Source organism: Procambarus clarkii, chromosome 54, assembly GCF_040958095.1.
Source record: "Procambarus clarkii isolate CNS0578487 chromosome 54, FALCON_Pclarkii_2.0, whole genome shotgun sequence".
Classification (NCBI taxonomy): Eukaryota; Metazoa; Arthropoda; class Malacostraca; order Decapoda; family Cambaridae; genus Procambarus; species Procambarus clarkii.
This window is the reverse complement of record NC_091203.1, coordinates 851,968-868,217: the sequence shown is the minus strand read 5'-3', so window position 1 is coordinate 868,217 and position 16,250 is coordinate 851,968.

Sequence of the window (16,250 nt, the reverse complement as noted above, 5' to 3'; positions counted from 1 at the left end):
TTCAATTTCAATCCCACTCACATACTTGTCCAACCCGCGCTTGAAACAATCGAGGGACCCCACCTCCAGCACGTTACGCGGTAATTGGTTCCACAAATCAACAACCCTGTTACTGAACCAGTATTTACCCAAGTCTTTCCTAAATCTAAACTTATCCAATTTATACCCATTGTTTCGTGTTCTGTCTTGTGTTGATACTTTTAATACCCTATTAATATCCCCTTTGTTATGTCCATTCACCCACTTGTAAACCTCTATCATGTCACCCCTAACTCTTTGCCTTTCCAGTGAATGCAACTTAAACTTTATTAATCTTTCTTCATATGAAAGATTTCTAATTTGGGGAACTAACTAAGTCATCCTACACTGGACACGTTCAAGTGAATTTATATCCATTCTATAATATGGCGACCAAAACTGAACTGCATAATCTAAATGGGGCCTAACTAGAGCAAGATATAGCTTGAGAACCACTCCAGGTGTCTTGTTAACTAGTTAACGCCATAACTAGTACACCACCACTACCACATCACCACTAGTACACGACTACTACCACTCTACAAGTAGTACACTACTACTACCACACCACAACTAGTACACCACTACTACCACATCACCTCTAGTACACCACTACCACACCACAACTAGTACACCACTACTGCCACACAATTACTAGTGCACCACTACTATCACACTATAAATAGTACACCACTACTACCACACCACAACTACCATACATAAGAACATAAGAACAAAGGCAACTGCAGAAGGCCTACTGGCCCATACGAGGCAGCTCCTATTTAAAACCACCCAATATTACTGGGAATATGGGATAGATGTTCATGATAATGACACGAAGTGTAAACTATGTGGTATGTTAAGGTCTCACACCCTGGCCCATTATGTTCTTGATTGTCCGTTGATTAATGTATATAGAAACACTGAGATAAGGACTGATCCTGAACAAATAGCCTGGATGTGTCACAACGGAAAGGTTGATGATATTCTTGAGAGATATAAGAATTTTGCACCAAGATTGTAATATTTTGTTGAATTATCTGCAGGTGTCTTGCAAATTGTCTATATAGTATACCTAGGTCATAAAAGTATTTGTGTGTACGTCTGATACCATACTACTTGTGAATGAGGAAATGTATATGTTTACCTCTCAGAATGTTTGGTAATATGTTTATTTGTGATGTGTGTCTATGTATATATTAACACGTTGTACTGAATGAGGTGAGAATATCTTGAGCTACCTCATCCCTTTGTGTGTATTTTACCTCAATATACTTATTTCAATTTCAATTTCAATCCCACTCACATACTTGTCCAACCCGCGCTTGAAACAATCGAGGGACCCCACCTCCAGCACGTTACGCGGTAATTGGTTCCACAAATCAACAACCCTGTTACTGAACCAGTATTTACCCAAGTCTTTCCTAAATCTAAACTTATCCAATTTATACCCATTGTTTCGTGTTCTGTCTTGTGTTGATACTTTTAATACCCTATTAATATCCCCTTTGTTATGTCCATTCACCCACTTGTAAACCTCTATCATGTCACCCCTAACTCTTTGCCTTTCCAGTGAATGTAACTTAAACTTTGTTAATCTTTCTTCATATGAAAGATTTCTAATTTGGGGAACTAACTAAGTCATCCTACACTGGACACGTTCAAGTGAATTTATATCCATTCTATAATATGGCGACCAAAACTGAACTGCATAATCTAAATGGGGCCTAACTAGAGCAAGATATAGCTTGAGAACCACACCAGGTGTCTTGTTAACTAGTTAACGCCATAACTAGTACACCACTACTATCACACCACAACTACCACACCACAACTAGTACACTTCTACTACCACACCATAACTAGTACACAACAACTAGTACACCACTACTAAAAAAGATAAATTTGGAAATTTGGATCTTGAAAGTGTAAGTAATACACTGAAAGAAGAAATTACTGATGCTGGACAGCCTGCCTCTTCTCAAGAATTTCCGAAGAAGAGGTTGAATAGTTGGCAGCGTGCTAGAGCAGAATACCATAAGAAAATTTCAGAAATAGAAAAAATAAAAGAGGATTCAGCTACAAGAAAAAAAAAGAAATTGAGGAAGCAAAGAGAAAGCACAAAGAGAAGAGATTGCAACGCTATAAAAAATTAAATCAGAAAACTAAGAAAGGTCAGCCAGTTATGAGTAGCAGGATTGAACTAATGCTTGAGCAGCTCCAAGGAGAAGTGGGCTAGCATCGAGAAGTGGTTACTTCTCGATGCTTCTCTTAACTGAGAAGTGGTTAAGCATCATAAGAACAAAGGTAACTGCAGAAGGCCTATTGGCCCATACGAGGCAGCTCCTATTCTATAACCACCCAATCCCACTCATATACTTGTCCAACCCGCGCCCGAAACAATCGAGGGACCCCACCTCCACCACGCCACGCGGCAACTGGTTCCACAAATCCACAACCCCGCCACCGAACCAGCATTTACCCAAGTCTTTCCCAAATCCAAACTCATCCAACCCACACCCACTGCTTCGTGCTCCGTCCTGTGTTGATAACCCCAACACATTACGAGCTAGATGGTGTTGTGATTGCGAAGTCGGATTGCGAAAGGGATCTGGGAGTTATGATTAGTAAGAATTTAAAACAAAAGGATCAATGCATAAATGTTCGTAATAAGGCAAATCGGACACTTGGATTTATTAATCGCAGCGTTAGTAACAAGACACCTGGTGTGGTTCTCAAGCTATATCTTGCTCTAGTTAGGCCCCATTTAGATTATGCAGTTCAGTTTTGGTCGCCATATTATAGAATGGATATAAATTCACTTGAACGTGTCCAGCGTAGGATGACTAAGTTAATTCCCCAAATTAGAAATCTTTCATATGAAGAAAGATTAACAAAGCTTAAGTTGCATTCACTGGAAAGGCGAAGAGTTAGGGGTGACATGATAGAGGTTTACAAGTGGATGAATGGACATAACCGGGGGGATATTGGTAGGGTATTAAAAGTATCAACACAGGACAGAACACGAAACAATGGGTATAAATTGGATAAGTTTAGATTTAGGAAAGACTTGGGTAAATACTGGTTCAGTAACAGGGTTGTTGATTTGTGGAACCAATTGCCGCGTAACATTGTGGAGGTGGGGTCCCTCGATTGTTTCAAGCACGGGTTGGACAAGTATATGAGTGGGATTGGGTGGTTATAGAATAGGAGCTGCCTCGTATGGGCCAATAGGCCTTCTGCAGTTACCTTTGTTCTTATGTTCTTATGTTCTTACCCTATTAATATCCCCCCCGCTATGTCCACTCACCCACCCGCAAACCTCCATCATGTCGCCCCCAACTCCTCGCCTCTCCAGTGAATGCAACTCAAGCCCCGTTAATCCCTCCCCATATGAAAGATTTCTAATTTGGGGAACCAACTCAGTCATCCCACGCCGGACACGCTCAAGTGAATCTACATCCATTCCATAATATGGCGACCAAAACTGAACTGCATAATCTAAATGGGGCCTAACTAGAGCAAGATATAGCTTGAGAACCACACCAGGTGTCTTGTTACTAACGCTGCGATTAATAAATCCAAGTGTCCGATTTGCCTTATTACGAACATTTATGCATTGATCCTTTTGTTTTAAATTCTCACCAATCATAACTCCCAGATCCCCTTCGCAATCCGACTTCGCAATCTCAACACCATCTAGCTCGTATCTTGTAACTCTATCATCATTACCTAACCTCAGAACTTTACATTTATCAGCATTAAACTGCATCTGCCAATCCTTTGACCATTTCAAAACCCTATCTAGATCAACTTGAAGTGATAGTGAGTCCTCCTCCGAATTAATTTCCCTACCGATTTTCGTATCATCGGCAAATTTGCAAATGTTGCTACTCAAACCTGAATCTAAATCATTTATATATATTATAAACAACAGAGGCCCCAGGACAGAGCCTTGAGGCACTCCACTTACAACATTTTCCCACTCTGACTTGATTCCATTTATACTAACTCTCTGTTTCCTTTGGTATAGCCATGCCCTAATCCAGCTCAATATAGCACCCCCAATACCATGAGACTCCATCTTCCCAATCAGTCTTTCATGCGGCACTGCATCAAAAGCCCTGCCAAAGTCAAGGCACACAACATCGCAATCCCCACCACCATCAACTGCCTCAACAATGCTAGAACAAAAAGACAACAAATTTGTCAAACATGAACGGCCATTCACAAAACCATGTTGCGACTCAATTATTAATTTATGTTTTTCAATATCTAATGTTCAGTCAAGTATTGAGTGCTCAGGAAATATAGTGTAATTTAGAAAAAAAAAAAAATAGGAAGGTTCGGAGTTGGGTGGTATGGTTACAGTTCAAGTTAAGTTACAACACAGTTGCAGTATACATACCCCCAGTGACCATGACTTCCCTTTTGCGACAAAGCTTAAGATGCATTCACTGGAAAGGCGAAGAGTTAGGGGTGACATGATTGAGGTTTACAAGTGGATGAATGGACAAAACAGGGGGGATATTAATAGGGTATTAAAAATATCAACACAAGACAGAACACGAAACAATGGGTATAAATTGGATAAGTTTAGATTTAGGAAAGACTTGGGTAAATACTGGTTCAGTAACATGGTAGTTGATTTGTGGAACCAATTGCCGCGTAACGTGATGGAGGTGGTGTCCCTCCATTGTTTCAAGCGCGGGTTGGACAAGTATATGAGTGGGATTGGGTGGTTATAGAATAGGAGCTGCCTCGTATGGGCCAATAGGCCTTCTGCAGTTACCTTTGTTCTTATGTACTACCACAGCACAACTATTACATCACTACTACAAAAACACAACTAATACACCACTACTACAACACCACAACTAGTACATCACAACTAGTACACCACTACTACCACACCACAACTAGTACATCACTACTACCACACCAGAACTAGTACACCACTACTACCACACTACAACTAGTACACCACTACTACCACACTATAACTAGTACACAACTACTACCACACCACATCTAGTACACCACAACTACCACACCACAACTAGTACAAGCCTACTAACTCACCACCACTTATACACCACTACTACCACACCTCAACTAGTACACAACAACTACCACACCAACAGTAGTTCAACACTATAACCACACCACCACTAGAACAACACTACTCGCACACCACCAAAAGTGCACCACTACTACCAAATCACAACTAGTACAACACTACTACCAAAACCAAAATTGTAGACCACCACTAGTACATCATTAATACCATACCAGAAATAGTACACCACCAATAGTACACAACTTCAAGTACACTAATACTACCACACTACAACTAGTACACCACTACTACCACTCCACAACTAGTACACCACTACTACCTCACCACAACTAGTTCACCACTACTGCCACACCAAAACTGGTACACCACTACTTCCACACCACTAGTACACTATTACTACCACACCACAACTACCATACATAAGAACATAAGAACAAAGGCAACTGCAGAAGGCCTACTGGCCCATACGAGGCAGCTCCTATTTATAACCACCCAATATTACTGGGAATATGGGATAGATGTTCATGATAATGACACGAAGTGTAAACTATGTGGTATGTTAAGGTCTCACACCCTGGCCCATTATGTTCTTGATTGTCCGTTGATTAATGTATATAGAAACACTGAGATAAGGTTATAAACAGGTTTTTACTCACCTGTTTGAATAATAATAGGGGTGTGTACCACCTCTGGTGCAATTGTAGGGACCCACAGCCTTGAAGAAAATAAAGAGTATTCAGAGAAGACCTTGTGGATTCTCACTGAACACTAATCTTTTCTTCTCCTACCACCCCTCTTATTTTGTTTTATGCTGTATTCTATTATATATCATATAAATACATAGCCAAATGGCAATATTTATTATGTCTATACAAAAAGAAGACATCCACTTTATTTTTTTTCTCTCCTTTGTTTCTATGTGGATTTTGTTGTGACTAATGATTCTCCTCCTTTCCCATCAACAGGTCTTCCTCACTGGGCTTGCTCGGCTTTTGTGTTACTGTGAGGGTGCCATCATCGTTTACCCTTCAACACTGACTCATGCTGGCATTGCATTTGTGGACTTCCCTTCACAGTAAACGGTCCTTCTCCATGTGGTGATTGTCCGGGGCAAGCAGGGTGTGACTGCCATCTTGGAGAAGCAGGGTCTTTTAATATGAAGAATCTTCCGTCTTCTCTACTTACGCCAGCTTGTGCCAGCCTTGCGTTCTTGTTACTTCATGGCCCTTGGGCCATTTTTATTTATTTTACATAATAAATTTTGTTATTAATACCCGTGTTTCACAAGAGATCCTTAACATTTTTAGCACCAATTGTGTTGACTAGTGTACGTCTTGTAACCTTTGAGACAAAAATAGACAAGACATAGATAAATGAGTGAGTAATGCTGAGTGACTGGGTTGGGGCGAGGAACATAGTACGGTGTCTGACTTTGGAGGAATGCCTGCTGTTTTGGAAACCTTGTTGCCATGATCATAATCGTATGGGTTGGGGAGCATTTGTTGTCACTCCTACACTGTGGCTTGTTGAGCTTGAAACCTTTGCTCCTTGTTCGTGTTACATCTGACCTTTTGAAGAAGTTGTATGAATCAATGTCCTCCAAATTGTTCAGTATTTTGGGGGTTTCGCTCTATTGCTCTCTCATTTGCATATATCTAAGCATATAGATTGGATATAGATTTGGATTGGATTTTTTATTCAGGTAAGGGTGCATACATTGCGGGTGAGTTGCAAGGGGGGGGACAGTGACTAGAGTTCACTGGCTCTGTTGGAAGAGAAACGTCTGCAGGACGGGTGTGGGCAAAAATTAAGGTAGCTAAGGGGAGCAGAGCCCGGCCTGCGGCTCACAACGACCCCCAGGGTAAGGCTGAAGAACTAATACACAAGTTGAGTGATGCAGCATCATTCTCCTCCCTCCCTGCAGAAGTAAGCAGGGAACAGCTCCTCCGACATAATGACAGAAGGATTAGGATAACAAGAGCACAATCTAGTGATGACGAGTATGAGGAACCAATCACAGCCAAGGAAGTAAAGGGGGCTATGAAAAGGGTAAAAGTACAGCACCTGGTGAAGATGGCATCACCTACGACATACTCAATGCACTGTGTGAAGTGTCTGGCAATCCACTACTCCACCTGTTTAACAAGTCATTCCTATGTGGAGTGTTGCCCACACAATGGAAACATGCAATAATGGTCCCAATACCGAAACCCAATGACCCTGGCAATTACAGACCTATCAGTCTCATGTAATGCACTTGGAAGATGCTTGAAAGGATCATCCTAAACCGACTATTGCACAAAATAGGCAGGTTAGGGGAGGGGTCAATGGATTTGTTAAAGGACGGAGCACAGCAAACTATAGTTAATTACCTTGCTAATTATACAGCTAAGTACTCCCAATAAACTCGCTCCTCGGGGCAAAATTTTAAAATTTAAAATACAATACCTAAAGCCACTAATACGCATAGCGTTTCGGGCAAATATATACGAAGTAAAACCCAAACAAAGAACTGACTCCGTAGGACCCATAAAAGATGAGACTAACAATTTTAAGTTGTATGATAAAAGGGCGGCAAACACTCTCAATGAATACCTAACACCAGTGTTCACACTAGAAAGCTTGAATGACATCCCATCACCAACACAAATGTTTGTCAGAGGTAAGGAGAATGAATTAAGAGAAATACCAATTACACGCGACACAATCAGGAAGAGCATTGACAAACTAAAAGACTCAGAAGCCCAAAGTGTAAATGGATTTAAGTCCCAAGTCGTAAAGGAACTGGCAAATTAATTGGGTGGTTGTAGGTAGGAGCTGCCTCGTATGGGCCGGTAGGCCTTCTGCAGTTGCCTTTGTTCTTGTGTTCTTGTATAAGGACTGATCCTGAACAAATAGCCTGGATGTGTCACAACGGAAAGGTTGATGATATTCTTGAGAGATATAAGAATTTTGCACCAAGATTGTAATATTTTGTTGAATTATCTGCAGGTGTCTTGCAAATTGTCTATATAGTATACCTAGGTCATAAAAGTATTTGTGTGTACGTCTGATACCATACTACTTGTGAATGAGGAAATGTATATGTTTACCTCTCAGAATGTTTGGTAATATGTTTATTTGTGATGTGTGTCTATGTATATATTAACACGTTGTACTGAATGAGGTGAGAATAGCTTGAGCTACCTCATCCGTTTGTGTGTATTTTACCTCAATATACTTATTTCAATTTCAATTTCAATCCCACTCACATACTTGTCCAACCCGCGCTTGAAACAATCGAGGGACCCCACCTCCAGCACGTTACGCGGTAATTGGTTCCACAAATCAACAACCCTGTTACTGAACCAGTATTTACCCAAGTCTTTCCTAAATCTAAACTTATCCAATTTATACCCATTGTTTCGTGTTCTGTCTTGTGTTGATACTTTTAATACCCTATTAATATCCCCTTTGTTATGTCCATTCACCCACTTGTAAACCTCTATCATGTCACCCCTAACTCTTTGCCTTTCCAGTGAATGCAACTTAAACTTTGTTAATCTTTCTTCATATGAAAGATTTCTAATTTGGGGAACTAACTAAGTCATCCTACACTGGACACGTTCAAGTGAATTTATATCCATTCTATAATATGGCGACCAAAACTGAACTGCATAATCTAAATGGGGCCTAACTAGAGCAAGATATAGCTTGAGAACCACACCAGGTGTCTTGTTAACTAGTTAACGCCATAACTAGTACACCACTACTATCACACCACAACTACCACACCACAACTAGTACACTTCTACTACCACACCATAACTAGTACACAACAACTAGTACACCACTACTAAAAAAGATAAATTTGGAAATTTGGATCTTGAAAGTGTAAGTAATACACTGACAGAAGAAATTACTGATGCTGGACAGCCTGCCTCTTCTCAAGAATTTCCGAAGAGGGTTGAATAGTTGGCAGCGTGCTAGAGCAGAATACCATAAGAAAATTTCAGAAATAGAAAAAATAAAAGAGGATTCAGCTACAAGAAAAAACAAGAAATTGAGGAAGCAAAGAGAAAGCACAAAGAGAAGAGATTGCAACGCTATAAAAAATTAAATCAGAAAACTAAGAAAGGTCAGCCAGTTATGAGTAGCAGGATTGAACTAATGCTTGAGCAGCTCCAAGGAGAAGTGGGCTAGCATCGAGAAGTGGTTACTTCTCGATGCTTCTCTTAACTGAGAAGTGGTTAAGCATCAATATCTAATGTTCAGTCAAGTATTGAGTGCTCAGGAAATATAGTGTAATTTAGAAAAAAAAAAAATAGGAAGGTTCGGAGTTGGGTGGTATGGTTACAGTTCAAGTTAAGTTACAACACAGTTGCAGTATACATACCCCCAGTGACCATGACTTCCCTTTTGCGACAAAGCTTAAGATGCATTCACTGGAAAGGCGAAGAGTTAGGGGTGACATGATTGAGGTTTACAAGTGGATGAATGGACAAAACAGGGGGATATTAATAGGGTATTAAAAATATCAACACAAGACAGAACACGAAACAATGGGTATAAATTGGATAAGTTTAGATTTAGGAAAGACTTGGGTAAATACTGGTTCAGTAACATGGTAGTTGATTTGTGGAACCAATTGCCGCGTAACGTGATGGAGGTGGTGTCCCTCGATTGTTTCAAGCGCGGGTTGGACAAGTATATGAGTGGGATTGGGTGGTTATAGAATAGGAGCTGCCTCGTATGGGCCAATAGGCCTTCTGCAGTTACCTTTGTTCTTATGTACTACCACAGCACAACTATTACATCACTACTACAAAAACACAACTAATACACCACTACTACAACACCACAACTAGTACATCACAACTAGTACACCACTACTACCACACCACAACTAGTACATCACTACTACCACACCAGAACTAGTACACCACTACTACCACACTACAACTAGTACACCACTACTACCACACTATAACTAGTACACAACTACTACCACACCACATCTAGTACACCACAACTACCACACCACAACTAGTACAAACCTACTAACTCACCACCACTTATACACCACTACTACCACACCTCAACTAGTACACAACAACTACCACACCAACAGTAGTTCAACACTATAACCACACCACCACTAGAACAACACTACTCGCACACCACCAAAAGTGCACCACTACTACCAAATCACAACTAGTAAGTTAAAAACAGAGAGTTAGTATAAATGGAATCAAGTCAGAGTGGGAAAATGTTGTAAGTGGAGTGCCTCAAGGCTCTGTCCTGGGACCTCTGTTGTTTATAATATATATAAATGATTTAGATTCAGGTTTGAGTAGCAACATTTGCAAATTTGCCGATGATACGAAAATCGGTAGGGAAATTAATTCGGAGGAGGACTCACTATCACTTCAAGTTGATCTAGATAGGGTTTTGAAATGGTCAAAGGATTGGCAGATGCAGTTTAATGCTGATAAATGTAAAGTTCTGAGGTTAGGTAATGATGATAGAGTTACAAGATACGAGCTAGATGGTGTTGTGATTGCGAAGTCGGATTGCGAAAGGGATCTGGGAGTTATGATTAGTAAGAATTTAAAACAAAAGGATCAATGCATAAATGTTCGTAATAAGGCAAATCGGACACTTGGATTTATTAATCGCAGCGTTAGTAACAAGACACCTGGTGTGGTTCTCAAGCTATATCTTGCTCTAGTTAGGCCCCATTTAGATTATGCAGTTCAGTTTTGGTCGCCATATTATAGAATGGATATAAATTCACTTGAACGTGTCCAGCGTAGGAAGTTAATTCCCCAAATTAGAAATCTTTCATATGAAGAAAGATTAACAAAGCTTAAGTTGCATTCACTGGAAAGGCGAAGAGTTAGGGGTGACATGATAGAGGTTTACAAGTGGATGAATGGACATAACCGGGGGGATATTAATAGGGTATTAAAAGTATCAACACAGGACAGAACACGAAACAATGGATATAAATTGGATAAGTTTAGATTTAGGAAAGACTTGGGTAAATACTGGTTCAGTAACAGGGTTGTTGATTTGTGGAACCAATTGCCGCGTAACATTGTGAAGGTGGGGTCCCTCGATTGTTTCAAGCACGGGTTGGACAAGTATATGAGTGGGATTGGGTGGTTATAGAATAGGAGCTGCCTCGTATGGGCTAATAGGCCTTCTGCAGTTACCTTTGTTCTTATGTTCTTATGTTCTTAGTACAACACTACTACCAAAACCAAAATTGTAGACCACCACTAGTACATCATTAATACCATACCAGAAATAGTACACCACCAATAGTACACAACTTCAAGTACACTAATACTACCACACTACAACTAGTACACCACTACTACCACTCCACAACTAGTACACCACTACTACCTCACCACAACTAGTTCACCACTACTGCCACACCAAAACTGGTACACCACTACTTCCACACCACTAGTACACTATTACTACCACACCACAACAAGTACACCTCAACCTCCATACCACAACTAGTACACCTCAACTGCGAGACCACAACTAGTACACCACGACTAGTACACCACTACTACCACACCACAACTAGTACACTACTACCACCACACCACACCTTTTAAACCACTACTAGTACACCAATACTACCATACCAGAAAACGTACACCACTACTAGTACACCAATACTACCATACCACAAGTGGTACACCACTACTATCATACCACAACTAGTACACGATTACTACAACACCATAACTAGTACACCACAACTTTTATAACACTACTAGCACACCACAACTAGTACACCACTACTACCACACCACAACTAGTACACCACTAGTACAACACAACAACTAGTACACCACTACTACCACACCACCATTAGTACACTACTACTACCACACACCAACTAGTAAACCACTACTACCACACAACAACTAGTACACCACCAAAAGTACATCACTACTACCTCACCACCAGTAGTGCACCACTACTACCACACCACAACTAGTACAAACTACTACCACACCACAACTAGTACACCTCTACTACCACCCCACAACTACCACACCACAATTATTACACCACCACCATTACACAACTACAACAACACCACGACTAGTACACCACTCCTACTACAACACAACTAGTACACCACTACTGGCACACAACTACTAGTACACCGTAGTACAACTACAGTACATGGGAATTGATAGGGTAGATAAAGACAGTCTGTTTAACACAAGGGGAACACGCACACGGGGACACAGGTGGAAACTGAGTGCCCAAATGAGCCACAGAGATATTAGAAAGAACTTTTTTAGTGTTAGAGTGGTTGACAAATGGAATGGATTAGGGGGTGATGTTGTGGAGGCTGACTCCATACACAGTTTCAAGTGTAGATATGATAGAGCCCGATAGGCTCAGGAATCTGTACACCCGTTGATTGACGGTTGAGAGGAGGGACCAAAGAGCCAGAGCTCAACCCCAGCAAACACAACTAGGTGAGTACTAGGTGAGTACCACTACTATCACACTATAAATAGTACACCACTACTACCACACCACAACTACCACACCATAACTAGTACACCACTACTACCACACCACAACTACCACACCACAACTAGTACACTACTACTACCACACCATAACTAGTACAGAACAACTAGTACATCACTACTACCACACCACTACTACCACACCACAACTAGTACACCACTACTACAACAAAACAACTAATACACCACTATTACAACACCACAACTAGTACATCACAACTAGTACACCACTACTACCACACCACAACTAGTACACCACTACTACCACACCAGAACTAGTACACCACTACTACCACACTACAAATAGTACACCACTACAAAGACACTACAACTAGTACACAACTACTACCACACTACATCTACCACACCATAACTAGTACACCACTACTACCACTTCACAACTACCACACCACACTAGTAAACGACTACTGCCACAACATAACTAGTACACCACAACTAGTACACCACTACTATCACACTACAACTAGTACACCAATACTACAACACCACAACTAGTACACCACTACTACAACACCACAACTAGTACATCACAACTAGTACAGCACTACTACCACACTACAACTAGTACACCACTACTGCCACACCAGAATAGTACACCACTACTACCACACCACAACTAGTACAACACTACTACCACACTATATCTAGTACACCGCTACGACCACATCACAACTAGTACACCTCTACTACCACACCACAACTAGTCCACCACTACTACCACATCACAACTAGTACAAACCTACTACCTCACCACCACTTGTACACAACTACTACCACATCAAGATTAATACACCACTAATACCAATCCATAATTAGTACGACACTACTACCACTCTACAACTAGTAAACCACTACTACAACACAACAACTAGTACATCACTACTACAACACGGTCAAAGGATTGGCAGATGCAGTTTAATGCTGATAAATGTAAAGTTCTGAGGTTAGGTAATGATGATAGAGTTACAAGATACGAGCTAGATGGTGTTGTGATTGCGAAGTCGGATTGCGAAAGGGATCTGGGAGTTATGATTAGTAAGAATTTAAAACAAAAGGATCAATGCATAAATGTTCGTAATAAGGCAAATCGGACACTTGGATTTATTAATCGCAGCGTTAGTAACAAGACACCTGGTGTGGTTCTCAAGCTATATCTTGCTCTAGTTAGGCCCCATTTAGATTATGCAGTTCAGTTTTGGTCGCCATATTATAGAATGGATATAAATTCACTTGAACGTGTCCAGCGTAGGATGACTAAGTTAATTCCCCAAATTAGAAATCTTTCATATGAAGAAAGATTAACAAAGCTTAAGTTGCATTCACTGGAAAGGCGAAGAGTTAGGGGTGACATGATAGAGGTTTACAAGTGGATGAATGGACAAAACCGGGGGGATATTAATAGGGTATTAAAAGTATCAACACAGGACAGAACACGAAACAATGGGTATAAATTGGATAAGTTTAGATTTAGGAAAGACTTGGGTAAATACTGGTTCAGTAACAGGGTTGTTGATTTGTGGAACCAATTGCCGCGTAACATTGTGGAGGTGGGGTCCCTCGATTGTTTCAAGCACGGGTTGGACAAGTATATGAGTGGGATTGGGTGGTTATAGAATAGGAGCTGCCTCGTATGGGCCAATAGGCCTTCTGCAGTTACCTTTGTTCTTATGTTCTTATGTTAACACCACCATTAGTACACCACAACTACAACACCACAACTTGTACACCACTACTTACACATAACAACTAATAAACCACTACTACAACACCACAAGTAGTACACCACTACTACCACACCATCATTAGTATGCCACTACTACCACACCATCACTAGTACATCACTACTACCACACCATCACTAGTACACCTCTAATACCATACCACAACTAGATCACCACTACTACCACACCGCCACTAGAACACCACTACTAACACACTACCACTAGTACACCACTACTACCACACAACAACTAATACTCCACTACTACCACAATACCACTAGTACACCACTACTACCACACCATCACTAGTACACCACTACTTCCACACCACATCTAGTACACCACTACTACCACACCACAACTAGTACACCACAACTACCACACCACTAGTACACCACTACTACCACCCTATCACTTGTTCACCACTACTACCACACAACCACTAGTACACCACTACTAAACACCATAACTAATACACCACAACTACCTCACCACAACTAGTACCCCACTACTACACCACTACTACCACACCATTACGAGTACACCACTTCTACCACACCACAACTAGTACACCACTACTACCACACCACAAGTGGTACACCACTACTACCACACTACAACTAGTACACCACTACTACCACACCACAACTAATACACCATTACTACCACACCACAAATAGTACACCATTACTACCACACCACAACTAGTACACCACTACTACCACACCACAACTAGTACACCACTACTTCCACATCAAAACTAGTACACCACTGCTACCACACCTCAAATAGTACACCTCTACTACCACACCACAACTAGTACACTACAACTACCACACCACTAGTACACCACTACTACCACCCTATCACTTGTTCACCACTACTACCACAGAACTACTAGTACACCACTACTAAACACCATAACTAATACACCACAACTACCTCACCACAACTAGTACCCCACTACTACACCACTACTACCACACCATTACGAGTACACCACTTCTACCACACCACAACTAGTACACCACTACTACCACACCACAAGTGGTACACCACTACTACCACACTACAACTAGTACACCACTACTACTACTACACCACTACTACCACTCCACAACTTGTACACAACTGCTACGACACCACAACTCGTACACCACAACTAGTACTCAACTACTACCACACCAGGACTAGTACACCACTATTACCACACCAGAACTAGTACACCACTACTACCACACTACAACTAGTAAACCACTACTAGCATACTAAAACTAGTACACCGCTACTACCACACCACAACTAATACACCATTACTACCACACCACAAATAGTACACCATTACTACCACACCGCAACTAGTACACCACTACTACCACACCACAACTAGTACACCACTACTTCCACATCAAAACTAGTACACCACTACTACCAAACCTCAAATAGTACACCTCTACTACCACACCACAACTTGTACACCACTACTACCACACCACAACTCGTACACCAGTACTACAACACCACAACTAGTACACAACTACAACCACACCACAAGTAATACACCACTACTAATATACCCCAACTAGTACACCACTATTACAACACCACAACTAGTACACCTCTACTACCACACCACAACTACCACACCACAATTAGTACACCACCACCATTACATAACTACAACAACATCACGATTAGTACACCACTACTACAACAACTAGTACACCACTACTGCCACACCCCTACTAGTACACCACTACTAACTCATCATAAATAGTACACCACTATTACCACACCACAACTACCACACCATAACTAGTACACAACTGCTATCACAGCACAACTACCACACTA